The sequence below is a fragment of the Marmota monax genome, unplaced genomic scaffold, assembly GCF_021218885.2.
Source record: "Marmota monax isolate L192 unplaced genomic scaffold, Marmota_monax_Labrador192_F-V1.1 WCK01_AAM20220418_F8-fsc00141, whole genome shotgun sequence".
Classification (NCBI taxonomy): Eukaryota; Metazoa; Chordata; class Mammalia; order Rodentia; family Sciuridae; genus Marmota; species Marmota monax.
In genome coordinates, this window is record NW_026692981.1 from 544,326 (window position 1) to 571,928 (window position 27,603).

General features: G+C 43.0%; 2 non-coding genes across 2 annotated transcripts; one reads left to right on the forward strand and one right to left on the reverse strand.

The window, feature by feature from the left end:
* Positions 1 to 2,861: 2,861 nt before the first annotated feature.
* Trnav-aac (transfer RNA valine (anticodon AAC)) lies at positions 2,862 to 2,934 on the reverse strand. The gene has a single exon. It is a non-coding gene; the product is annotated as a tRNA-Val (tRNA).
* A 3,694-nt stretch (positions 2,935 to 6,628) lies between these two features.
* On the forward strand, positions 6,629 to 6,711 carry Trnal-uaa (transfer RNA leucine (anticodon UAA)). The gene has a single exon. It is a non-coding gene; the product is annotated as a tRNA-Leu (tRNA).
* The last annotated feature ends 20,892 nt before the right edge of the window (positions 6,712 to 27,603 follow it).

Sequence of the window (27,603 nt, forward strand, 5' to 3'; positions counted from 1 at the left end):
TGCCAGAGGGAGTGGCTTGAGAAGTAACACCAGCGAGCCATTAAGTGTGGAGATTCCTTATTGGTTGACTGATGTATCTAGTTTATGCTAATTAGATAAGCTGTGTGGAATGTATAAATACTGCTCCTGTCCTGCAATAAACGGCTCCCATTCCTGTTGTATCAACGTACACAAGTTATTTGTCACCCCCCGGTTATTTTGCTGCAGCCGGACTGTGGCAGTTTTGGAGTTTTGCCATTCTGATAAGTGTGTGTACTACTTCAGTGTCATTCTAATTTGTAACTGCCGCAGTCTGGCTGGGCACAAATGCCGCAGTCTGGCTGGGCACACAATCACGAGCCACCACACAGCTTGTAGATTCAAACAGCAACTCTTTATTCCCAAACTTACACCAGCCGGAAATCCACGTTCTTTGCCCAAATCCACTTCCACTGGGCTTCTGTCTCCCAAAAAAATATACTGTCTGAATCCCGTGAGAACTCAAGGGGAACTCAGGCAGCAGGATACGCCCTATTCCCAGCAGGAATAATCTTAAACCTTAAACCTGGAACCTAAACTGGGAACGCCCTAAACCCGATTATCTTAAACCGGGAACACCCTAATCCGCCCTGGTCCTTGAGCAAGGTCACCTACATTCAATGTCACTGCAAAATGTCAGCAACATGGGGTATGCTGGTAAGGAAATTGTCATACCTACTTGGCTAATGGCTCCCAGCATGTAACTCCCTGATGACACATGAAATTGAACGCTTCCTGAGCCCATTTGTGTCTGCATTTCTTCTTTGGTGAGGTATTTGGTCAGCTCTCTTGACCAGTTTTAAGTTAGGTCATTCATTTTCTTATTGTTTTTTTTTTCAATTTATTAGTTATTGATGGACCTTTATTTTTTTATTTATTTGTTTATATGAAGTGCTGAGAATCGAACCCAGTGTCTCACACATGCTAGGCAAGCGCTCTACCACTGAGCCACAACCCCAGCCCCCATTTTCTTATTGTTGAGTATTAAGTTTTCTTGGTATATTTTGGATAACAGGCATTTATCAGATATGAGTTTTTAAATGTTTTCTTCTAGTCTGCAACTTCTCGTGTCTTGATAGCACCTTTTGCAGAGCAGAAGTTTCTGACTTTAATGAAGTCCAGATCATCCATATGAAATATGTTTGCTTTTTCACTGATCATACCTTTAGCATTGTATTTACAAAGTCACCCTTAGACCAAGTTCTATTAAGTCATCCTCTAGGAATTTCAAAGTTTTTGCCTTTTGCATTTAGGTCTATGGCACATTTTGAATTAATTATTGTGAAGATGTGAAGTCTGTGTCTAGATTTTTTTTTTTCATGTGGGTGGTGTTGTTCTAGCAGTATTTGTTGAAAAGAGTATCTTTTGTCTGTTACATTGACAATATTTGTGTCCATCTATTTCTGGGTTCTACATTATGTTCCATTGGTCTATTTGTCTACTTTTTCATTAATACCACCATAACAAGGTAGCCATCAGCCAGGAGTGTGTGAGCAGGGAAGGAAAATGGAGGGCGACTGAAGACCCCAGGGAAACATTTTCTCAGATGATTCTGTGTGTGTGTGTGTGTCACACACAAGTCTGTAAAGACTTATCCGGATTTACTATCTGCACTTTTTCCACTTCTATTTTTCCATAAATGCAGCAGTCCGGCTGCAGCAAAATAACGGGGGGGGGGGGGGGGGTGTGATGAACAACTTGTGTACCTTGATACAGCAGGAGTGGGAGCCGTTTATTGCAGGACAGGAGCAGTATTTATACATTCCACACAGCTTATCTAATTAGCATAAACTAGATACATCAGTCAACCAATCAGGAATCTCCACACTTAATGGCTCGCTTTTGTTACTTCTCAAACCACTCCCTCTGGCATTTTGCCAGGCACCATCCAGACTTGTTTACAGACTCTAACACTTAAAACTTTCTTTTTGGCACCATTACTTCTTGGCAACTTCTGGTCACGTGACCAATGACCCCTACCCGTCTAGGATCACTGGTCACTCCCAAGTCCCTCTCTTTCTTGACTTCTCAGAGAGAGGAGAGGAGCTGTGCTTCTTGAAATGATCCTTAGTCTAACCCCCAGCAGGCCTCCGGAGTGCCTGTCCACCGCTGGCCCCTCTGGGCAGCCCTGGTCTCCACCCTTCTCAGCGGCCTCCTCAGGAGGGGTCTCTGGCCTTTCTTCTTACACTCTCTGCCTGGGGGCTTTGTCCACCTCGGGCTCCAGTAATGTCCAGTGCAGTCCCTCAGCCTCCAGGTTTGGATACTCAACCCTCCAGGTTTTCCGGAAAACCTTCCGAGGAGTCATCGCTGATTGTATTCTTTCTCTCCCTCTTCACACCCATTCCTCTTGGCTTTGTCCTTGAAATGTCCCCAGACGCTATTCCTCACCACCTCCACTGTCACCACCAGGAGCTCCGAGGAGGGGACGTGCATCTCCTTGCCTTCCTTCTGTCCGTACAAAATCTTCTCCCCAGAGGTGGCAGAAAGACCTTCAAATCACTCGTACAGAATCGTTTCGCGGCTTAAAATCCGACGCCTCCTCATTTTACCAGAGAACAAGGCAAACTTCTTTGAAGTGGCCCCGCTCTTCTCCCCCGGGTCCTGTGCTCTCCTACGCGCTCACTGCGGACGCCCTGCCAGCGGCCAGGCTGTGCAGCCAAGCTGTGCACTGCGGCGCTGCACCACGCAGACCGAAGCGGCTTTCAGGGAGCGCAAGGAAGTAAGTCTCAGCGCTACTATTATATCATTCTTTTGATTGAAAATTCTGAGTTGCAAACGAAGGTGGAGGTTTGGGATTTGGTTTAAATCAGAACAGAGTCAACTTACAAAAGCAAATGCACCGCTGTTTCCGCCCGGTTTCGAACCGGGGACCTTTCGCGTGTTAGGCGAACGTGATAACCACTACACTACAGAAACGCTGCTGAGCGTCCCCGTTTCCTATCTCAATTAGTTAAAACTCAGCTAACCACGTCCTTTCAGGGCTCGAAGTGTCCAGAGCGGCTCCCGGGAGGGCCTACTCCGGGAGGGGCTGCTGCAAGTGGCTTGGCACGTTCTCTTCTCGGCTTAGGTGCTCCCGCTGTCATCTCTCCCCTCCTGAAAACCAGGACCTGATGGGCTCTTTGTGCTTCACGCCACAGCTTGTCCGTCACCTGCGGCGGCGAGGCTCCTTCAAACTCCAGGACCACCTAGGTGACACACTTTGAGGACTGAAACCCAAATCAGGCGACTCAGCAAAGGCAGGGAACAGGAGAGAAACAGCCGGGTGTGTTTGGGAGGCTTAAAACCAAGACAGGACCAAAGAGTCTTAAAAGTGTGTATAGGCATGCACACACGCGCATGCACACACCGCGCATGCACACACACGCATGCAAACACGCGCATGCACACACACGCATGCACACTTCTTTTTACTCTTCTATGTGTTTATTGGCGGCTTCTTCGAGCATATCCATAGGGGCAACCCGGGACTCCCGGGACAGAAGACCGCCTCCCCGTGTCTCTCCGGGGAGCTCCTGGGACCGTGCTTCACATTCCAAAAGCTGCCAGGGAAGGAGCTAGCAAGCAGCCTGCACACGGTTCTGATTACGTCCTCAGCTTAGCCTCCGATCACAGGTCAGTGGTAAAATAACAGGGAGATTTGACCCCCCCCCCCAAATGACGTTCTTTAGTATTTTGACCTCAAATTAATGGTCATTCTTTGTCACTACCAGTATTTTGCTAACCCTTGGGGTTCCATGGAGATGAGAAATCATAGCTGACACAGACCTAACTGTAATGATGGCAAATTAAGAAAAGCGTTTGCTTGCTTTCTTTCTACCCTACACAGAACATTAAGGGACTGTAAAGGAGGGAATGCACAGGACCAAGATCAGAAAGTAGAGGGAGGAAGTAGGATTTGGAGGCCAGAGAGCAGCACAGTTAGTGTTAATGGGGTGTGGGGGGGAACTCCTGTGTTCATTTTTTTAAACAAAAAACCTTCCTTTTTAAAGTCCACGTGTACTGGTACATTTTAAAGGCCACAGTATTGGCACATGCACACCTACTCTATTGCTTCCCATAATAGTCAATATTTGCATTTACCACTCGGATGGTGGCATCACTGTTGAATATGATTCTGAAAGACTAACTCTGCAATTACCCTTTATATGTGACACAATCTGTGCCTTTGGACTTTGGGTTTGAGGGTCTTGTACAACTAGGAGAAGGCCCTCACAGCCAGGTGTAAATCATCTTAACTCCAGGTGGCTGCATCAAGGTAACAGCCTCCAGCAGGAGCTGATAGCCATTGTATTCTCCTTCCTGCTGTAATGGACACATCCAGCTGTCTAGTTCTTCTGGTCCAATAGAGGTAGAGCAGCATCTCAATTTCTCTGCATTTTATAAATTACTAACAATATTCAATGTTAAAATCTTTTAAGTTCAATCTTTTTAAATCTTTCTTCTCTCTCTTGGGGTTGATGAGCTTTCAGTCCCTATTCTTTATCCATTTCCTACTGAGCGTGCTGTCTCTGATCTTGCTGATTTTCATGTCTCACTACTAAATAATATAGATTAAAATCTTGTCATTTAAAGTATTTTAAATATCTTCTCTTTTCTCATACCTTTCTGAATAGTTCCCGCTGTGACCTTCCTTGAACATATCTTTGAGTTAGATGAAGCAGTTCATACCAGCATTTTGCTGTAAGATGTTTGTGCTTTCAAAACTCTTTTTAAAAAAGTTCTCTTTGCCCTAGATTTTTTTTTTTACTAAGGACTGAACCCACGGGTGCTTAGCCACTGAGAAACATCCCCCCTTTTATATTTTATTTAGAGACAGGGTCTTCCTGAGTTGCTCAATGCCTCGCTAATTTGCTGAGGCTGGCTTTGAACACTCGATTCTCCTGTCTCAGCCTCCTGGGCCGCTGGAATTACAGTCATGCGCTGCTGCAGTCCGGCTGCAGCAAAATAAGGGGGGGGGGGGGTGACGAACAACTTGTGTATGTTGATACAGCAGGAGTAGGAGCCATTTATTGCAGGACAGGAGCAGTATTTATACATTCCACACAGCTTATCTAATTAGCATAAACTAGATACATCAGTCAACCAATAAGGAATCTCCACACTTAATGGCTCGCTGGTGTTACTTCTCAAACCACTCCCTCTGGCATTTTGCCAGGCACCATCCAGACTTGTTTACCAACTCTAACATTCCCCTGGCAAAATGCCAGGTGTTATTTTGACTTGTTTACAGACTCTAACAATGCACTACGGCGCTGGGATCTTTGCCCTAAATCTTTAAGACATTTTTAAAAAAATATACATTTTTTTCTGCATATATTTCTATTATTTTTGTCATATATAGGTGTTAAACTTTCTAGACATTTTATAAACTTTCTAGACATTTTATAAACTTCGTAGATAATTCTATGTTAATAAAGATAGAATAAAAGACGTCTTGTGTATATCAATCTAGGGGGGACTCCTCTTTTTGATGTCTTTTTCTGAATGCACGACATGATCCTCCCAACTTGACTCTGACCCCAGCACTGACAGGCCTGGATTCCCCTCCACATGCAAAGGCAAGACTCTCCAGGCCATGTGCTCACGGGGACAGACCGTCTAGAAGGTCAGAGGCAGAACCCAGAGCTGAATGGACCCATGGGCTAAGGGTACATTCATATTTTCATGGCTTGATCAGGCACTGGGGGAAGACACCTTTGTGAGCCTCCAAAGCTCTGTGAATTCCCCAAAGCAAGACTCTTTCTGCCTCAATGGTCGTCGGTAGAGAGTTATTCATCTTTGCTTGTGTTCCGCAGATACAAACCTCTTGTATTCCAGTTCTTTTGCCTGGTATCCAAAAATAACAGGGGGTGGGGGTGGTGGAGTGTGTTCATTTCTGTGGCTCTTAATAGGAGTTTCATGTTGTTTGTAAATTAATTCTATTCCAAACTGCAGGATTCAACAGGATTCAATTTCTAGTTGCAGAGGTCCTCACAGACGTTCATCAGCATCCAGTTACCTAGCTGGACCGGCTTTTGCGCTTACCCACCCTTCCTCCCCGGAGTGTCTGTCGCGTCCTGCTGACTTGGTAGGTGGTGTGCACTTGCCTCGGTGCCCTGGGCGCAGCAGGCCTCAGGAACGGGTTTCCTCCGAGTGCAGTTAGGGCTCTCGGCTAAAACACCTCCTGATTAATATCCGCGTCTCGCACTCGAACTCCGCACGTGGGCGCCGGCGTTGGGACATGCGGGGAGCGCGCCTGGCGCAGGGGCCGGGTCTGGAACGGCGGTATTCCCCTGGAGTCTGCGCCTTTTAAAACTCCGAATGTTCGTCCTAACCGGAGTCCCCGAGGTTGGATGCTTCTCCCTTCTCTAGCGCCCGTGCAAGGTGTGGCACGAGCCAGTGATTCAATAGTCTTTGTCGAAGATAACCTTTCCCCCGTGTTTCTTTCCGGGAGGCTTTGCACAGGGTGCGTTTATTTTACACACCCCTTAAAGCCTCGTTTCAGATTCATTTCAGGAATATAAAATTCTTAAGCCCTTTAGAGGATGGAAATCGTTTAGAGGATGGAAGTCCTTTAGAGAATGGAAATTCTAGTCCAGTAAAACTTAACAGCTAGACACTTCAGGCCGCCACCGGGATGGCCGAGTGGTTAAGGCGTTGGACTTAAGATCCAATAGACGTACGTCTGCGTGGGTTCGAGCCCCACTCCCGGTAAGGACTGGTGGGTGTGTTGCTTTTCCTTAGCAGGAGCGTGGGAATTTATTATGCAAAAATGTCATTTAGCATCCTACTCTCACCGGGAATCTAGGTGCTCCTGCAGACGGGGCAGACTTGTGCCCAACTCCAGAGCAGGCGTACTCAGCCAGGGAACGAGTGGTGTGCTTTTCAACGTGCTCCAACAAGCGGGGACGGTCGGTGGAGTCCAGAGGGGTGGTCGCGGTTTCGTTGAAGGAAGAACCTTGCGACCGGGTACCTCTTTGTTTAACCGGAGAGCGTTTGGATGATGGCTGCAGCCAGTTAACATTTGACCCTAGCTGTTTTCAGGCCAAATCTGCTCCTGTCCGCGGTGATACTGGTCCCCAATGCAGTGAGCATCACTGTTGCACAAACTCCAGTATTATTTTCCAAAGCACGTGTGCCATTTTAAACTCCTGCCAGCAATGTATTAGAATTTAGGTTCCACCGTTTACCCTCATCAATACTTGGTGCTATCAATTATCTTTAAAAATTTTAGCTATTCTAGAGGATATGTATTAGTATCTTACTATGGGTTTTAATCTGAATTTCTCTAAAGATTAAAGAATCTTTCTCATGTATTTATAGTCATATATATTCTTTGAGAAAATGTGCTCAAATATGCCCATTTTGTTGCATTGTTTTCTTATAAATGAATTTTGAGAATTGTTTATATTTCCGGGACACATCACAATGATCAGGTATGTGTTTTACAAATAGTTCCCATTCTATAACATGTCTTTTAATTTTCTCAACAATGACTTATGCAGAGAAGAAATCTTCCATTTGTATAAGATCTAACATTAACCAACTTTTATTACAGAGGAGAGTAGAGCAAATCCAACGCCAAAAAAGATTTTTTTCTCCTATATTTTCTATATGAATGTGCAAACTCCTTGTGAGAGTTGGTCTGAGAGGTTCTATTGGATCTTAAGTCCAATGCCTTAACCACTCGGCCATCCCGGTGGTGACCTAAGGTGTCTAGCTGACCCATGCTTAGACTTTAGCAATTCATTATAAATACGAATATTAGCTGAATTCTTATCTTTCTGCGTGAAGGACCTGTCTTCATCCCACTGCAGTGGGTGACCAGAATTCATGTCCTGCTTCTGTGTGGATCTACCAGCTATTCCTTAGATTTCAGATTGCTTTGGTTCCTCTGAAACCCCAGCTCTCTTATGGGTTGAAGGAAAGTTATGCAAGTCTGGACCTTGTCTTAAGCAACAATCTTTCTGGCTTTTTACATCCTAGCTGGAAGGTAGAGTTCTTCTGAGATTATAATCTGAACATGAACAATGGCATCCATTCTGTGGTCTACTGTATATTTTCCTAGTCCTCTGAGTATCCAGCATTTTGATACATCAGAGCAAATCGGGAGTAGAACTACTTAAAAGAATGTCATACTAAAGACAAGCATCTGATGTCTGTTTTCCCAAAAGTCTGCTAGGAGGGAAGGAAGGGAGGGAAGGGAGAGACAGGGCAAGAGTGCGTGGGGGAGGGGTGGGGGGAAGGTGTTCAAATACGTAAAAGGACAATAATCTAAAGCTAGGAGTAGCAGCAAAATTTTGGGAGCCAAATAGCAGATGGGATGGTGTTATATACAGGAAAGCTTTGTTTTGAGACACACTTGGGAAAAACTGAATATCTTGTGGAAACCAACCAAGTGTAAGGAATTGGTGGTGCAGGTATATACATATGTAAGTGAGAGTGAGGCTGGTTGGAATGTCACTTTGAAGGAATTTCAATTCACATGACCTGTCCCTCAATTTCAGGGTTTGGGGATACTGGTGGAGTATCTGGAGGATGAGGCTCACTGGCCCTACTGGAACTAACATATCCCAAAGACACCTGCCATTCTACAAACCAACCGAATCCCACCACATCATTCTAATCTTACACTCCAGGGCTATACTATAATCTCCTGCAGTTGGCTGGAAGGTCCCTTTCTGGGAATCTGCCCAACCCAAATGCTGACCCCTACAGTGGAGATTTTCCCCAGTCAAAATGGCCCTGCGATGGCAACCACAGTCAACTTCTCACCCAAGTGCTCTGAACTTCCACTGAGGCCAGGGGTGTGGGGGTGAGGCTGGTCTTGATAGTGCCAAGTAAAGGCCAAGATGTTGGCCTCACGCTGTCCTTCTCTGAGGCCACTCAGCTGCTGATCAAAGTGGGCTAAATCCCCAGTGGACCTTCCAAAGGGAATAAAGGACCATCACCAGGCACACAGCATCTTCTGCAGCGTGCTGGATCAGAGGTTTTTAAAATTAAAAAAAAAAAAAAAGATTTTTTTTCCCTAATGGTGCCTGTCTGGCTAGGCCAGGCTTTCTGAGGATTTTTGTCCATGTTAGTTGACACTCAGGATTGCTGGTTTCTCTAGCACACTGTTCAGGATATAGGAAGCAAAAGGGAAACACAGATCTTCCTACCACTTCTTTCCTCAGATCCCAAGGCGCCTAGCTGTTGTGTGAACTGATAAATACAATCAAAAAGAGTGTAAGTTATAGGTTATAGATTAGTTTAAAAATATGATCATAAGATTTTGATGAGTGACATAAGACAATTCATAAAGCAAGAACTGTCACAGGCAGGCCTAAGGCTCCATTTTGCTGCCTTCTATGAAAAACTGTTCCAAGACCTGTTTCTGAGAAACTGAAATGAAAGCTGTTTTCTTATAAAAATTGTCTTTCTGTACTTTGTACCGGACAAATTGTACCCTACTCAGGATGCAGCAGTGGTTGTGGGGAGCTACATCCTGGGTGTGAATGCCCCTGTGGGTATACATGACTTTGAAATAGATTCTCGCCCAGCTGTGACCCCTGCCTAAATTCAGGATAAGACTGTTTAGCTCCTGCTTGAACCCAGGACTGTTGGTCAACTGAACTGCAAAGCTAATGCTCTTTTCTTAGCTTCTGTTTACCGCTTGCTTGCTGACTGGACAATTCCAGTCCTTCCTAGAGCCCACAGGTCCAACTTATTAATGTTTTAATCTCTGTAATTGGCTAGCTTATATGACGATAAGCAAGTCACCGAGTTGGGGTTTTGTGCTTATATTCTCCTTGGATGGACCAGGAAGCTGCTGTCCTCCCAAAGAGCTTGAGTCTCTGCGGAGGGTGACAGTCCCTGGCCAGGTAAAGAAAGCTCTCTTTTGATTTGAAGTTCGGACTTAGAGGGCTTTCTGGAGGGGCTCCCCATGATGTAGCTGGTGTGCTGCCTCTCTCTGCTTCTCAGAGCTGTCCTATGCCCGTTTAATGAACAGCATCCAGGGGTTTTACCAGTACTAAGTGTGAGGGATAAGAAACCATCTGCTCCGTCTTCTCAATCCACACTTTAGTCCCTATTCTCAGATAAGTGTATTAAAGACTAGATTATTGGCCCACCCCATTCATATGTTGACGTTCTAACCACCCTGGGCTGAGAAAGTGACTGTTTTGGGAGACAGAGCTTGGAAAAGGCAGTTAAGTTAAATGAGGTCGTTACAGTGGGTCTTAGATTGGGCCTAATCCAATAGACTGGTGTCCCTGTAAGAAGAGTCGCTTAGGACACAGACACAGAGAGAGTCCATGGGAAGATTCAGGCAGGAGTGGCTGTTGCTCCTGCAGACCCAGGAGGGAAGCTGCAGAAGAAACCAACGCAGGCTGGGCAGGGCGAGCATGATGGTGCCTGTGATGTCAGCACTTTGCAGGTGAAAGCAGGAGGGTGGGCTGGGCCACAGTGAGACTTGTCTAAAAAAAAAAAGAAAAGAAAAGGAAAGTAAGAAAAAAGGAAACCAAACCCCTGTTCCCCTGTTGACACTTTTTTCCTAGACACTAGTCTCCAGAAATGTGAGAAAATAAATCTTAATTGTCTAAATCACTTAGTCGGTGGTACTTTGTTTTGGCAGTGCTAGCAAATGCACAGCAAGGATCATCAGATAGATGGATAGATACAAAGGAAAAGAGATTTTTTTAAAAAAACAATTGTAAGAAACGAAAACTCCAGAAAACAAAACAAAACAAAAAAAAAACTTTGTCATGTCATATGCTATATCATGTATCACTAATATCCTCAGACCTCACAATGAAAAGCAAAAATAATTTATCCAATAGCTAACTGCTGAGAGCCATGACCGAGTCTGTATGGCCCCTGGCATTTTGCCAACAGTATTGATTGACAGGCGAGGCATTACTATCCGCCTCTGCCGCAACTTTTGAGTTCTCGCACTATTTTGGAGTTCTCCTGGGGATTTCCGGGGATTCCCCGAGAGTTCCCATTGGTTGGGGAAGTGCAGGAGGAGGGATTTCCGGGAGAGATATTTCCGCTGGGGTTCCTGGACGAGCTGCGTGGCCTTCGGGAGGATTCCCTGGAGCTGTGTGAAGTGTTTTCCTGCAGTTTCAAAAATAAAGTTTGTTCCTGCTTCAGTGGCTCGTGATTTGTGCCCAGCCAGACTGCGGCATTTGGTGGCCCGTACGGGGAATGTCTGAAGCTTCGGGGTAAGTGAAATTGCTTGCCCCTAAGGGAAGGCGAGAGAATGGGCGACCATTTTAAAAAACAATGTGTTCTTGTTTTGATTTGTTTTGTGTTTGTTTCAAGCTGCCTATCCCTAGAATTTTCTCAGGCAGATTGGGAAAAATGGTTGGCTCAAGGTTTGAAGTTGTTCGCCCCTGAGGAAGAGATAGAAATAGACCACAAATGCACATATCACAAAAATAGGAAAATTGATACAACGATTTTTTGTTCCGTTTTTGTTTCATTCTGTTTCGGTTTTGTTTTGTGTTATCTTATTGGGTTGTGTTATCTTTATAACAGATTAGAAATTAGTAAAAAACAAACTGAAAGAGTGTTAAATAAATTGTTAGAGGTTCAGACCATGGAGAAAGACATTTTAGATCAAGTAAAAGAGAAGGTCTCTCAAGCTAGTCAGACAGAGGAAGAAAATTTAAAGGAAGAAAGCTTAGAGGAGAAACAGCTATTAGGGAAAAAGCTACAACAGGAGACTGCTACTAACACCGTTCTATCACCAGAGAGCGTAATTCAACCAACAGCTCCCCCTATGGAGATAGCTGAGTGGCCCTCAAACCCCGTAGTTGATAGATGGGATCCTGAGACAGGACCTCAAAGATTAGCATGCCCTGTACTTGAGCAGGCAGGAGGGCAGCGAATTCACCGTGCTTTAGATTTCAAAACAGTGAAGCAGTTAAAGGAGGCTGTAACAACCTATGGTCCTCAATCACCGTTCACTGTAAGCATGGTTGAATCCATTACCAACTTGGACATGACGCCAGCAGATTGGGCTAGTATGTGTAAATCTGTGCTAAATGGAAGACAATATTTGTTATGGAAGGTTGCCAATGAGGAATTTTGCAGGGAGACAGCTAGACGAAATGCAGCAGCTGGTTACCCTCAAAGAAATCTAGATATGTTGTTAGGAAAAGGACCTTATGAGGGTCAACGGCAACAAATTGAATATGATCCTGGCGTATACGCACAAATTGCTGTAGATGCGGTTAGGGCATGGAAAACTTTACAGGGGCATGGAGGTTTACAAGGTCAATTATCTAAGGTAATACAAGGAACTAATGAACCTTATGCTGAATTTGTAGATAGGCTTATTCAAGCAGCTTCCAGAATTTTTGGGGATACAGAACAGGCAATGCCATTTATAAAACAACTGGCTTATGACCAAGCAAATTGTTGTTGCAGAGAGGTCATTAGACCATGGAGACATGAAGATTTAAACACATATATTAAATTATGTAGAGACATTAATGAACAAGGGCAAGTCTTAGCAGCAGTACAACAGGCTTTAGATGCCAGGCCAAAAACATGCTATAATTGTGATCAAACAGGACATTTTAAAAGGAGTTGCCCCATAGGAGGAGGGTTTAACAAAGCTAGATATCAAACGAATAGAATACCGGGTATTTGCCCACGATGCCATAGAGGGAAACATTGGGCTAATGAATGCCGTTCTCAAACCACCATAGAGGGTATTCCATTATCAAAAAACAGACAAGGACCAAGTGTTTACCCACAATATTGTGGAGAAAGGCATCGGGCTCCATTGCCAAAAAACGGACAGGGGGGCCCAATGCTCCGGGGCCCACCACCACAAATGTACGAGGCACTGGCAGAACCCAGAAACACCGTGGAGGAACCCAGCAACACCATCAGGGTAGTGCCCAGGACACATTATCCATCAGATCTCTCATCAGACAAACCAGAGGGAGCGCAGGGTTGGACATCTGTGCCTCTGCCAGAGCAGTACTAACTCCAGAGATGGGAGTTCAAATCATTCCCACAGGAGTAAAAGGACCTCTTCCCCAAGGAACAGTAGGCTTATTGTTAGGACGCAGTTCTTCTACGCTAAAAGGACTTATGATAAGTCCCGGGGTAATTGATCCCGATTATGAAGGTGAAATAAAAATTATAGCTAGTTCTCCTAAGGGTATATCAGTAATTTCACCAGGAGATAGAATAGCACAGTTATTAATAATACCCAGCCTACATGATAAATTTTCCAGTAGTAGTATAGAAAGAGGTTCCAGGGGATTAGGCTCCACAGGTGTAGATTGGGCTATGCTGTCTTTAAATTTAGATTTTCGCCCCATGCTAAAACTAAATATTCAAGGACATGAATTTAATGGGCTACTGGATACAGGTGCAGACCTTAGCATCATATCTCGTCAAGAATGGCCAAAACATTGGCCGTTACAACAAGCCACTCAAACGCTTCGAGGCCTAGGAGTGGCAACTAATCCCCATAGAAGTGCTATGGTATTAGATTGGAAGGATCCTGAAGGATGTGAAGGAACTATACAGCCATATGTATTGGATCATCTTCCTATAAATTTATGGGGACGAGATGTCCTAGATCAATTAGGTTTGACATTAACAAATAACATCAATCCAAACGCGCCCACTATTAGGGCTAGACAAGGTTTCAGGAAAGAAAAAAGTTTAGGAGAACAAGGCATAGCAGCACCAATTCAAATAGATCAAGGAATAAATAGACATGGACTGGGTTTTCAGAAGGGGTCACTGAGGCAATAAAAATTACTTGGAAATCAGGAAGACCAGTATGGGTTCCTCAGTGGCCCCTGACTAAAGAAAAGATACAAGCAGCCCATGACCTGGTCAAACAACAATTAGTGGAGGGACATATACAACCTTCCGTATCTCCTTACAATACTCCCATTTTTGTCATTAAAAAGAAATCTGGTAAATGGAGATTATTGCAAGATTTAAGAGCCATTAATAATGAGATGGTTATTATGGGACCTGCTCAATTGGGGATTCCTCAATTGTCTGCTTTGCCAAAAACCTGGTACGTTTTAGCTATAGATATTAAAGATTGTTTTTTTTCAATTCCAATTCATCCTGAGGATAGTCCACATTTTGCATTTACTATCCCTGCACTGAATCATGAAGGTCCTGATCAGAGATATGAATGGAAAGTACTCCCTCAAGGTATGGCTAACAGCCCAACTATGTGTCAAATTTATGTTAACAAAGCAATCCAGCCACTTAGAAATCAAAATCCTAAACTACAAATATTTCACTATATGGATGATGTATTGTTAGCACACAAAGATAAAAACACATTGCTAGAATGTTATGCCACACTTACAAATTTATTAAAAAATTATAATCTAGAGATAGCAATAGATAAAGTACAATTACATTTTCCAATTAATTATTTAGGAGTTCTATTATCCTCAACCATGGTCCGTCCACCAAAAATTCAAATACGAGTAGATCAACTCAAATCACTTAACGACTTTCAAAAGTTATTAGGAGACATAAATTGGATAAGGCCTTATCTAGACATACCAACAGGAGAGTTGGGACCTTTATTTGATATCCTAAAAGGTCCATCAGATCCAAATTCACCCCGCATGTTAACACCTGAAGCAAGAAAGGCATTAAAAATTATTGAAACATATATGGAAAATATGCATTTGGATAGAATTGATATAAGTTTGCCTTTATTATTTATTGTACTACCAACAAAAAATATTCCTACAGGAGTATTTTGGCAAGAAGGTCCATTATTGTGGATACATTTATCTTATTCTCCTAACACTATTCTTACTAGGTATCCTGAGGCTGTAGGACAATTAATACTCAAAGGAATAAAAGCAGCGAAGGGAGTGTTTGGAATTTCTCCCAATAAAATTATTACTCCATATACTATGGATCAAATTGATGAGTTAGCTAATGAGTTAAATACTTGGGCAATAATCATGTGTAAATCTAATGTTTCATTTGATAATCACTTACCATCTAATCCTTTGTTGTCTTTTTGGTCTTCGCATCCTGTAGTTTTCCCAAAAATGACAAGAAAAACACCTATCATGAATGCTCCAAATGTATTCACTGATGGGTCAAATAATGGTACAGCAGCAGTAGTTACCCCTGATCAAACTTTTACATTTTTAGTACCCAAACAATCAGCTCAAAAGGTAGAGCTTAATGCAGTTTTACAAGCTTTTGTGATGTTTAAAGATTCTGTATTTAATTTATTCTCTGACAGTCAGTATGTAGTTAATGCTATAGTATCCCTTGAAGATGCTGGCAGGATTTCCCCTTCCTCTACTGTTTTCTCTTTGTTTTCCACTATACAAAGTCTAATCTGGGACAGAAAAGATCCATTCTTTATAGGACATATCAGGGCACATACAGGATTGCCTGGAGCCCTTAGTTTGGGCAACGATTTAGCAGATAAAACTACACATGACATACATATTTTCTCTACACTAGAAGAAGCTACACATTTTCATAAAAGGTTCCATGTCAATGCTAATACTTTACAAAAGCGTTTTAAAATAACTAAGGAACAAGCTAGACAAATAATAAAACAATGTCAAAATTGTGTGACCTTTTTACCACAGTTAATCTTGGAGTCAATCCTAGAGGACTGATACCTAACCATATTTGGCAGATGGACGTCACACACTTGCCACAATTTGGAAAATTAAAATATTTGCATGTTACAGTTGATACTTCTTCCGGATTTTTGATGGGCTCCCTTCATTCCGGAGAAAAAACTAAAGATTTTATAGCTCATTGCTTACAAAATTTTGCCACTGTGGGCGTTCCAAAACAGTTAAAAACAGATAATGGTCCTGGTTATACTTCTACCTCTTTTAAACAATTTTGCTCATCATTTGGCATTACTCATATAACAGGAATTCCATACAATCCACAGGGACAAGGCATAGTTGAAAGAGCTCATCAAACTATTAAAATGTACTTACTGAAGAAAAAATAGGGAATTGGAAAGGGGTATATGTCACCCAAAGATAAACTTAAAATAACCCTTTTTATTCTAAACTTTTTAAATTTGGATTTCCCAGGGCTTAGTGCTGCGGAAAGGCATATGTGTCCAAAAAATGTACATAAGCCTAAGGTACTTTGGAAGGATATTCTAACAGGAAAATGGAAAGGTCCTGACCCAGTGATTGTCTGGAGTCGGGGTTCTGTTTGTGTTTTTCCACAGGGAGAACAGGAGCCGATTTGGATTCCAGAGAGATTAACTAAAACAATTTCTACAGGCCAAAAGGAAGATGATTTGACTCAAATCCATAACAGCTGATATGCAGAACTCCAGTTTGGCTATTCTTACATCTACGACAGTGATTAACCAGGATGCTTTTTTCAATATTTATTTTATTATTTGCCTCTTCCCACATCATAAAGTTCTATTTTATTTTTGAGCTCATACAGACCTAGGTTAATGTTTTTCTGATCAGTTTTATTTTTTGACTGTGAAGTTTTTAAGCATTGCAATGGAGATTTCACCTAGGTAAAGCTACAAGGCCTTTACTATTGTCTTATGTGTTGTATGTTATGTGTGCACACTTCTGTTTTGTGTTGTATGTCTGTATGTGCGTATGTCCATATATCATATATGAGGAGCGCTTATGAATAAATGGATCCGAATTTTTTTATTCACGTGATTTTAATGGTTTAATTTAGATTGGGTAAACAGCTGTTGAAAATTGTTTTAATATGTGAACAAATAAGGAGGTTAACAGATCTGTTTGTTTACTTTCACCTTTCCTTCTCATTATATTTAATAATTCTGTTCAGGATAATGTAAATTGTTCAAAAAATTGTTTTCTTAGTGCCTGTTGGAATGTTACATATTTTTTTTCTTAGCATCATTGCCAGAATTCCTATCTTCATCCCAGTGCCGGTGAAGACAAAGATAAAACCAAACTACAGCTTCTTCAATAGTTATCACAACAAACTGTAAAAACTGATGCATCAATGAATAATAACACCACAAGTAATGCTCAATTAAGGAGTCGATTTACTTTGGGAGGAAATGGACATATTGACAGATTCCTCTGCTTTGAATTGCTTGCAGACCTTGCCTGGACTATGTATCACTTGTATGCATTGTGAACTATCTGTTGGTACAGCGAATTGTGGTAGTGCTGGAGTATTTTTGCTGATGGTGTCACCGGTGGTACAATTTTTCAAAGGAGCCCTCAATTGGCTTAGTGTCATGGCATTTTGCATCCTCCTCCCTTCTACTAGTGATGGTCTAAAATTTGGGGGTCAACAGAGGTGAGGCAAAGAACCTCACCCCCCCACTGGTGCAAAGGCCTATCCACAAGTATGGCTGTATGCTGGACCGGTAGTCAGTGACGGGTATGATCCAATTGCAGTGGTACCAACCTAAGACAGGAGGCTGACGCCTAGAGGTCAGTTCATCCGATGACGGGTAAGGACCATATGTTGAATTGGACTGCCTAACAGGCACGGTCCCTAAGCCACATTGCTTGTTGTTTAATTAAACAAAAAGGGGGAGATGCTGAGAGCCACCGCCGAGTCTGTATGGCCCCTGGCATTTTGCCAACAGTATTGATTGAACTCCCTGAGAGTTCCCATTGGTTGGGGAAATGCAGGAGGAGGGATTTCCGGGAGAGATATTTCTGACGGTGGGGGGGGGGGTGTTCCTGGACGAGAGGATTCCCCGGAAGCTGTGTGAAGTGTTTTCCTGCAGTTTAAAAATAAAGTTTGTTCCTGCTTCAGTGGCTAGTGATTTGTGCCCAGCCAGACTGCGGCAGCTAACGTTAGAATTCATTGATGAAAACTTTTCATGAAACAAAAAGAGAGGCTTTGGAAATAAAATCTATGTTAGCAGGAATTAATTTATGAAGCACATAAATGTATTTGATAATAAAATATAGGAAAACTGAACATGGCGATTTTGAAGGAGTTACAGGTGGCCCAGCCTGAAGATAAAGGACTTGGGGGAGAAGATGAGCCAGTCACCCTGGAATATCCATCGTGCAACACTCACAATGCACAAAGCCCATCCGTGATGGGGTCTCCTTGGCAGTCTTCAGTGTGTCCTAGGTTGGACATGAAGCTACAGGGAGTGGCTCTGGGCACCTGGTCATTGTGTGGCCACCTGTACCAGTTATGGGTTTATGACTTCTCAGCTTCCAATTCATCTGCTTAGACTGCTCTTTTAAAAGGGATGTGAGCCCTTTATCTTTTTTATTGAGCCCAGTTGATGGTGGAATTTTATAAGCTGAAGGAGCCACAGAAAGTTTTCTTTCAGGTTTTAGCAGCTCTGCAGCCTCTCAGCCTCTCAACTCTCCCACTCCATTGTATAGACCTCCATAAAATTGGAAAAAAGTAATTGGATGTTCCTCCACCCATTCATAACTATTTATTGGCCATCATGCATGATGAATATTGAAAGTTGCAGAAAGAACTAAGACTAGTTCCAAGGATCTTATGAAATAGAAAATAGTGATCTCTGGCAATTGTTGGAGTTATCATTGCGGGTTCTCAAAAGGTAAAGTCATGGATGAAAGACATAATAATGATTGCAAAGGAAATCACTGACGATCTCATTGTGTAGGGGAGGGTTATTTTCATCAGATGGAAAATTCTGAATTTTTTGATGGCTGAGAAATAATTTATGGAGCTATAGTCATGCTACTTGGGGAGTGGTTCTCATGCAAAGTGATTTTCACTTATTCTATTCTTTCCTTTTCTTCCTTAAAGACACCTTTTAAAATCACATCTATAAAGTAGCAACAGGCTCTTATTTTCTACGACATTTAACAACTTAATTTTATTCTAGGTGCCACCTAGAATAAAATTCCTCAAAGAATATTCCACAAAACTATAGTCAACACTTTTCAAAACCACAGAGTCTACAGACTGTGCCCCCTAAATTGCAATCCAGGATGTCTGTGTGCTACAGCTTGGTTCCAGCCATCCAACCCAGGGGGTCCTCCTGGATGGAAGAAGAGAAGGGAAAGAAATAAATTAATGCGGCGGGGCGGGGCGGGGGGGACTGCGGTTGAGGCCCAGCGGTAGAGCAGTAGCCTACCACATGAGAGCCCTGGGTTCAATCCTCAGCACACATATAAGTAAATAAAATAAAGGTGTTGTGTTCAACTACAACTAAAAAGTAAATATTAAAAACAAACAAACAACAACAAAAAGAAACAAATTATGCGGAATTAGCCATTTTTGAACACCAAAAATTCATTTTGGAGGAGAACATACACACTGAAGTAAAAAACAAAAATTCATGTTCTTTGGAATACGACAACGCCGTGGAATTAGTTCCTAAGAGCTGCATCTTTGGCAAATTGGTAGGACTTGATTGATGTCACCATGTCAGTAATCCCAGGAAGATGTGAGTTAACACACACTTATCATAGATAATTAAATAATCTCCAGCACCACATCCGGGGAGTAGAAATGGGGGCTTTGGTGGGATGGCTGTATGCGCCCCGTCTCTCGGGCTTGCGCTCCGCCCCGCAGTTGGGCGCCATCGGGAGCGTAGGGTTAGTGGGGGGAGCCCCCTGGGGAGCCCAGCGCCTTCCCTTTCCGCCCTCGGTCTGTAGGTTTGGCTCCTGTCTGGACCTTTCCTGGGCCTTGGTCTTTGGCCGTGAAGTCCCACACTGAGGGCAGCGGAACCCCGGCTCCAAGATGCGGCCAAACAGGACACGCCCTGGCCCACAGCTGCGCTTCCCAGATTCAGGATCTGTCCAGGCAGTGCCCTGCGCCTTTTTCCTGGGTGGACGCTCGGGACAGACGGACAGACGCTGTGCAGGAGAGAGGTGGAGTGGGAGTCCGGCCCCTGGAGAGAAAAGAAAATCTCGATCCATTTTTATTGCTTTTTCTTTGACGCTTCCTTGATTTTTAAAAATTATACCATGAAATCCATAAACCACATACCATAAAATTGACACTGTAATTCATGGATTTTCTTTCCTCCATCCTCTGAGTTGTGCAACCGTCGTCATTATCTAATTTCTCAACATTTCATCAAACACTAAGCAAATTCTGTTCCCATTCCCTTCTTTCTCTAGCCATGACTACCTCTAATGCTGTGTCTCTAGATTTGCTTATCCTGGACATTTCGTATAAATAGAGTTATATACAGTGTAAAAATTATTTTATTTAAAATTATTTTATTTAATCTTTTTTAAAAACATTTTTAGTTGTCAACAGACCTTTAGCTTATTTATTTTTTTTAATGTGGTGCTAAGAATCCAACGCCAGGGCCTCATACATGTTAGGCAAGTGCTCTACCATTGAGCAACAACCCTGCCGCAGTCCAGCTGCAGCAAAATAAGGGGGGGGGGTGACGAATAACTTGAGTATGTTGATACAGCAGGAGTAGGAGCCGTTTATTGCAGGACAGGAGCAGTATTTATACATTTCACACAGCTTATCTAATTAGCATAAACTAGATACATCAGTCAACCAATCAGGAATCTCCACACTTAATGGCTCACTTTTGTTACTTCTCAAACCACTCCCTCTGGCATTTTGCCAGGCGCCATCCAGACTTGTTTACAGACTCTAACACTACCCCAGCCCCATTAACTTATTATTATTTTTTTAATGTGGTCTTTTCTGCCTGGCTTCACTTCTTCAGAACGATGCTTTCAGGGTTCATAGATATTGTATGATGCCTCTGAACTTCATTCCTTTTAAAATACTTGCATTTGAGTTTACATCCCAAAGATTCTTTCAGTCAATCCACTTCCTCAGTATCATTAAAAAGAGGAAGATATTGGGGTTGGGGTTGCGGCTCAGTAGCAGATTGCTTGCCTTGCAAATGTGAGGCACTGAGTTTGATCCTCAGCACCACATAAAAATAAATAAACAAAACAAAGATATTGTGTCCATCTATAAGTAAAAAAATTTAAAAAAGAGGAAGATATAAATACAAAATTCATGGTGATATTTTCTTGGTGAATGGATGGAAATAGAGAACATCATGCTAAGTGAAATAAGTCAGACTCAGTAAATCCAGAGTCTAATGTTTTCTCTCATATGTGTAAGTTAGAGCAAAATAAGGGAAAGAAGCTGGTTGGCAGAGGATCGACTATCATAAATATATAGGGAAGATCAGTGGAGTAGAAGGTGGAGAAAGGGAGGGAGGAAGGATGGGAGAGAAAATATGGAATTGATTTAAGGAAATCATGTAATATGCATATATGAAGGTACCAAAGGGAATTATACACACACACACACACACACACACACACACACACACACACAGAAAGTACCAACCAAAAATAAACAAAGGAAGCCTATAATCCCAGCAGCTCAGGAGGCTGAGAAGGGAGGATCGCCAGATTAAAGCCAGCCTCAGCAATTAGCAAGGTGCTAATCAACTGAGTGAGACCCTGTCTCTAAGTAAAATATAGAAAAACGGTGGGGATGTGGGTCAGTGGTTAAGTGCCCCTGAATTCAATCCCTGTACCAACCAACCAAACAAATAAATAAAATAAATAAATAAAGGAGTAAAAGAAAGATTAGTAGAGCAGAGGAAGGAGACTAGGAGGGAGGACTGGATGGAAAAGGGGAATTTCAAATTAAATTCCTTGCATATATGTGATTTTGTAAAAATGAACCCAACTACTATGTATAACCTAATACTGAAATTAAAAGAACTAGGACGAGGGGGAGGAGGAGGAAGAGGAGGAGATGATGATCCCTTACTTTTACCTCTACTTCAGGAAAAATAATGAAATCGCAGAACAGATGTACTTGGAGCATCCATGCAGAGTTACCAGAAAGTCAAGATGGCACTGTTGTGCAAGACATACAAAACAAAATCTGCCAAGAATCAGAACAAGTGAATTCCTCTCTGAAGAACTTCAAGAAGTCGTTTCTGTTATCAATTTGAACAATGTAAAAAGATATATATATTTTTTAAAGGGGTAAGCACAAAAAAGACTGAGCCAGCAGGACTTAAATCTAAAATCTTCTGCTCTGTGGTCGGATGCATTATCCATTGAACCACTGGAGTATGACCGAAGGTAATCATACGTTCTTCCTAAAGAAAGTAAGAACAGTTGCATCAGGATGAAAACAGAAATGAGTTGAAAAAAGGAGTTGTAGGGCTGGAGTTGTAGCTCAGTGGTAGAGCACTTACCTAGCCCGTGTGAGGCACTGGGTTTGATCCTCAGCACAACCTAGAAATAAATCAAGGTATTGTGTCCATCTGCAACTAAGAATACTCTTTAAAAAATCATTTCAATTTGCAGAAGTTACATTCTTTCAATAAAGTTTGAGTTTGCACGTTACATCCCCTTAAAAATTTATATTTATGAAGGAATTTTCCGCTTTTGAATATCACTTATCTGATTGAGTGGTTGTCCTTTGCATTTTCATTGATTTGGTTTCTTCTGGTTTCTGTCGTTTATACTTGTGAAAATTTCATTAATTTAGGGAGTCAGTTCCTCTGTCCATTCATTAAGCAATTTTATTTTTCTTATATATTTATGTTGGATTGATACTGGGAATAGATCAATAATTAGTGATCCATACTTTAAACTTTTAAAGAAAGTGAAATAAAATACAATCAAGGTATTAATCATGTTTTCCATCTCACTCTCGAAAGAATCATAACTTTCGGGAAAATAATTTCAGTCTCTAGGCAGCAGAAAAGACCTTCCGAAACACCTCCCCACATCCAAATTAGGTAAACGGGCAAGAATTCAAAAAAGGTAAATATCTTAAGAACCGAATTAGGTCAGCAATTTAGAAGCTCGAAATGGAGACAGTTATGCAGTTAAAGAATGCCAGACGTCATCAGAAAACCAGGCTAAGCCCTGCTTAAGGGCTCCATGCGGGCGAGACAGGCAGAGAAATAAAGCAGCGGTCCGCGGCGGTCCTGGGGCGGGGCGCTGGTCCCCCGGCCCGCACCCCGCCCGCACCCGGACAATTCGCGTTTCCCACCTTGGCCGCTTCCCAGCGAGGTTTCCAAGGAGTGCTGGCAACTCGCACCTACAGCACCGTAACCCTGACCGTTTGGGCTCCCCGCAGCCGTCTTGTTTCTGTACTCCAGAGCTCCTCGAGGAAGCGTCCAGCTCTTCCATTAGCAGCACGCGGAGTTTTGTTCTGGATATTTAAAAATAGATCCGATGGCTCTGCTGCAGCTCCGCGTTTAGCAGTTGCACACGCGCCCCAAAGCGGGGTCCAGACTGCAAGCCCCACGCACTTCCTTAGTTACCAGGGGGCGTCCTCAGGATCCTGGTCCACAGTACGGATCCTGTCCACAGTACAGATCCTGTCCACAGTACGGATCCTGGTCCACAGTACAGGTCCTGTCCACAGTACGGGTCCTGGTCCACAGTACGGATCCTGTCCACAGTACAGATCCTGGTCCACAGTGTAGGAAGAGCTACACCGAGGAGCACTGTGGCCCGATATGGGCCTGCGCGGGAAGCCTTAACCACTAGTGCCGCAGTCCGGCTGCAGCAAAATAACCAGGGGGTGACGAACAACTTGTGTAGATTGATACAGCAGGAGTAGGAGCCTTTTATTGCACAACAGGAGCAGTATTTATACATTCCACACAGCTTATCTTAATTAGCATAAACTAGATACATCAGTCAACCAATAAGGAATCTCCACACTTAATGGCTTGCTGGTGTTACTTCACAAACCACTCCCTCTGGCATTTTGCCAGGCGCCATCCAGACTTGTTTACAGACTCTAACATTTTCCAGGCGCCATCCTGACTTGTTTACAGACTCTAACACACTCGGTCACCATAGCGTAGGGTTAGCACCTACACATTAAAAACACGGATTGCAGAAGGCCCTGGCTAGACTCTGTCAATCAATGTTTGGCTTGTTTAATTTCAGCAATTCACAAAAAGTACTCCTCAAACACCTTCATCAGATCCGTCCACTCAACCCTTTCCCAGCCTTATGCTTGACCTCCCCCTCTCCAGGCTCTTTGCGGCTAAATCTCACCTTTTTGACAGAGACAGCAATAGTCTCCTATTACAAGAATCTCTGATCCATGCGCGCTACCCCCGCCCCACCCATCCACCCACCATGGTTTTCTGAATTGCCTGTATTCTTCTCATAGTTGTAGCAGGGAATGAAGCATGGAGTTGTGTGACCAGTGTTCTATTCAATTGTGCTCTCCACAGATAATGCATCGTGCATTGCTGCCATGGAGAACAAGTTTTCAAATGTGCCTGCCCTTTGAAGCAGCAGTTCCACCAGTGTGCAACATATACTTGCACACATGAGAGATTTTGTAGTGTTGAAGCTTATTCTCTGTACCATCATTTAAAACTGTAGATTGGGAGAAACTCAAGTAATTCAGGTTTTATTAAATAAGTGTTTTTAAACTTATGATTTAATTGAATAGATCAGAATTATATGATTAGATAAATTATGGCACAACCACATAGTGAAGTATTGTGCATATTTAAAAGGGAATAAGAAAGAGCATTATGTGTGCAGACGTTTGAAAAAAAAAAGTTTGGAGTAATGTGCACCAATAGGAAACAGATTTGTGTAGATTGCACGTGTATTTTACAAAGTATCTTTTCAAGAATATGTAATTGATGAACACAGACACTTAGAAGATGGCTTCCTGGAGGCTTTGGCAATCTCTCAGACTCCAGTGATAACCAAGACTGCACTGTGGGGCTGCACCTCCCAACCCAAATTTCAGTTCAGAACCATTCCTTTTTAAAGCACTTTAATAGTTTGCTTCACTACCACTGACTGCTGTGAAAAGTGTAGGAAGAAAGCTGTTTTTCTGAAGAAAAAAAGGAAGTAAAGATGAAAGAAAAGAGAGAAGGAAAGGAGGGGGGAAAAAGAACAAAACCAAATGAGACAGTCAGGGACACTGTAATATACCACCAGAGATCTCTGAACCAAAGTATTCTGATTAGTGCTTTTGTTTACTTTGTTAAACAAGCTTGCATTAGCCAACGTGCACTGCCTAACAGGATACCATCCTAATTAGGATGCCTAATAGGCTACTTAACAACAGTTCTGGGGGGTTCCATGATGGAGGATGCAGTTAATTTCTGGGGACCTCCTTTTCCGGCTTGTGAGCAGCTGCTTTCTCATTGTGTCTTCCTGTGATCTTCCCTCTGTGTATACAGAGAGAATGATCTCTGTATTAGATTCCTCTTCCTATAAGGACACCAGCCCTACTGGACTAGAGCCCCATTGTGTGGCTTCCTTTAACTTTAATTACTGCCCATCTCACATCAGAATTAACCAGGGCTTTAGCATCGTGAATTAGGGGAGAGGGGGTTCAGTCCATAATGACATCCAACTCGTCTTTGATGATTTGCTGCTAACGCTGGGCTCCTGTTGTCTGGGTTCCAGTCATCACCCTTGTGCTTAGGGATTCCAGTTCAGTGGTAATTTGTAGCATATGGGGAAGGTCCACCATTGAGCACTGTAAGGCTGCTGGGAATCTTCTCATGAATTTATTTCTCTTGACTTTGGTAAAAAGGCTTTCTGGAAAAGCCCAAAGTGCATGAGGTCTTAGGTATTGCTCCATAACCCCATTCAGCATTTCAATCTTCCTTAACCTTTAGATAACTGGCTCTAAAGTACACCAAGGAAGTACTGATATTTCAATCTCATTTATTTGGTCTCACCCTGGCTTTGAGTGCATAACATCAACCACTAGCCAGAAAAACCTAGAGCTGTTTTCAGCTGCATGAGCTATAACCTTGAATAAGATATCTCTGCCTAGAAGCCCAATATCAACACATCAAATCTATGCAATATTTAAAATCCTTTCATCTTGATCCCATACCCTTAAGATCCATTCCTATTAAGATCTCTGTCAGGGTTCTGTCAATATAAACTGACAAAACTATGCAATTCTTTGTGTATATACCATACCTTCTCAAGGGTACAGTTTGTGTCTGACCCTATGGGGCCTCAGGTACAAGAAGAGGTGTTACCTAGAGATACTGCAGGATACCAGCAGAGCCTCACAAGACCATCGCCTCAGAGGCCACTGCATATTATTCAGGCAAGAGGTCTAAATTCTTGGATTATGGAGAAGTGATGATCCCACCAGTTAGCACAAAGGCATGTAGAATGATTTTTGTAAATGAGATTGAGGAAGGTAACAGTTCTCACCTTCCCTTCTGTTTTCATTCCAGAAAAAAAGAAAAAAGTCTTCATGGTCCTATTTCAAGAAAATCTCAACATAGTCTCTTGTCACTGAAGTGTCATGCAGTTTTCCTCCTTTCCTTGATTACTAGCCCACTCTTGTCCATCCCCAGCATCAGAAGAAGTATCTTTCCTCATTCATTGCTGGGTTGGTGGCTGAGGCCTTTAAAGCAAGACAGACCAGCAAGAGAAAAAAAAAAAAAAAAAAAAACAACGCCAATTTATTAAGATTATGTGCCACGGTGCCTTCCTAAGGACAGGAATACTTGAAGAAACAGGTAACCCTGTGTATTTATGCTAGGTTTGAAGAAGAGGTAAATAAATATGGAGAACAACTATGAAGAAATCTGGATAATATGACCTAGTGGCAATAAATGGGGGCGGGGTGCTTAGCAAGATCTGAGTGTTCACTGTCTCCCCTGCATTTTCAGTGGTGAGAATGCTCCTTTCCTTAGGGTGCAGGGAAGGCACCCTTGGAGTAAGGGTCTTGAGACCTGGTTAGGGAGAATGGGTGGGGGAGGTGGGAATGACCTTCCTACTTTTATGGTTTTCCCAAATGTCGAAGTGCCATCCTTTGGGGTGGCATGCCCTAAACCACATCACCCTACAGTGGGAATTAATACTCTATATGGGTCGTTCACTTTATAGCAGTAAGTCCAGAAAACTCTATTCTGAATCTGAGCCTCATCAAGAGTGACTGTGGCCAGTTACATCTGAAAAGCAGATATTGTCAATTAGGTTGGCAAATACTTATTATTATTACTATTATTATTATTTGCTTTAACGTCATATTTAGTGTACATCTGGGCTTGTGCTAGAAAGTTCTTGAGATCAAGAGTGAGGTTACTTATAACCCTTTTAAAACATTGCTGTCTGCACCAGCTATAAGTTAGGGCAATAACGCAACAGGATGATATTACCGTGACTTTATAAGGAAGCCTCACTGCTAGACCCTGGGTCTTGAGTGCAGAGGCTGCGTCTTTGGAATTTGCGCTCTGCTGCGGGATCTGGCGCTTCCCGGAGTCTGCGGAAAGCTGGTCTCGCCATGGAGCCAGGTGGCTACTGCTGGCCAATCAACTGTACGGGGAACCCCGAGGGCAGCTGCGGCAGTTTTCATGACCTCTGGCCCTCTCCCGGGCTCAGAAGTCTGCTTTATGGTTTTCGGAGTCATTTTCTGCCACCGAGAGGCAAGTATTACAGCGCTGTGCCCACGGTCACCTGTGTAGACAGCACGGGGATCTGGAAATCAATCCACAGACTGTCACGCTTTCCGCATTTGGGACCCAGGGCGGAGGCTTTGCTCGGCCTGGAGTTATTATTGACAAATAGAAAAGAAGGAGGGAAGCCACCATAGTGACCCTAGGGGCAGACCCCCGCTGAATGCTCGGGAGCCCCACAGGGAGAGCTTGTCAATTACACATGGGAGGGAGGACCGCCAGCAGCC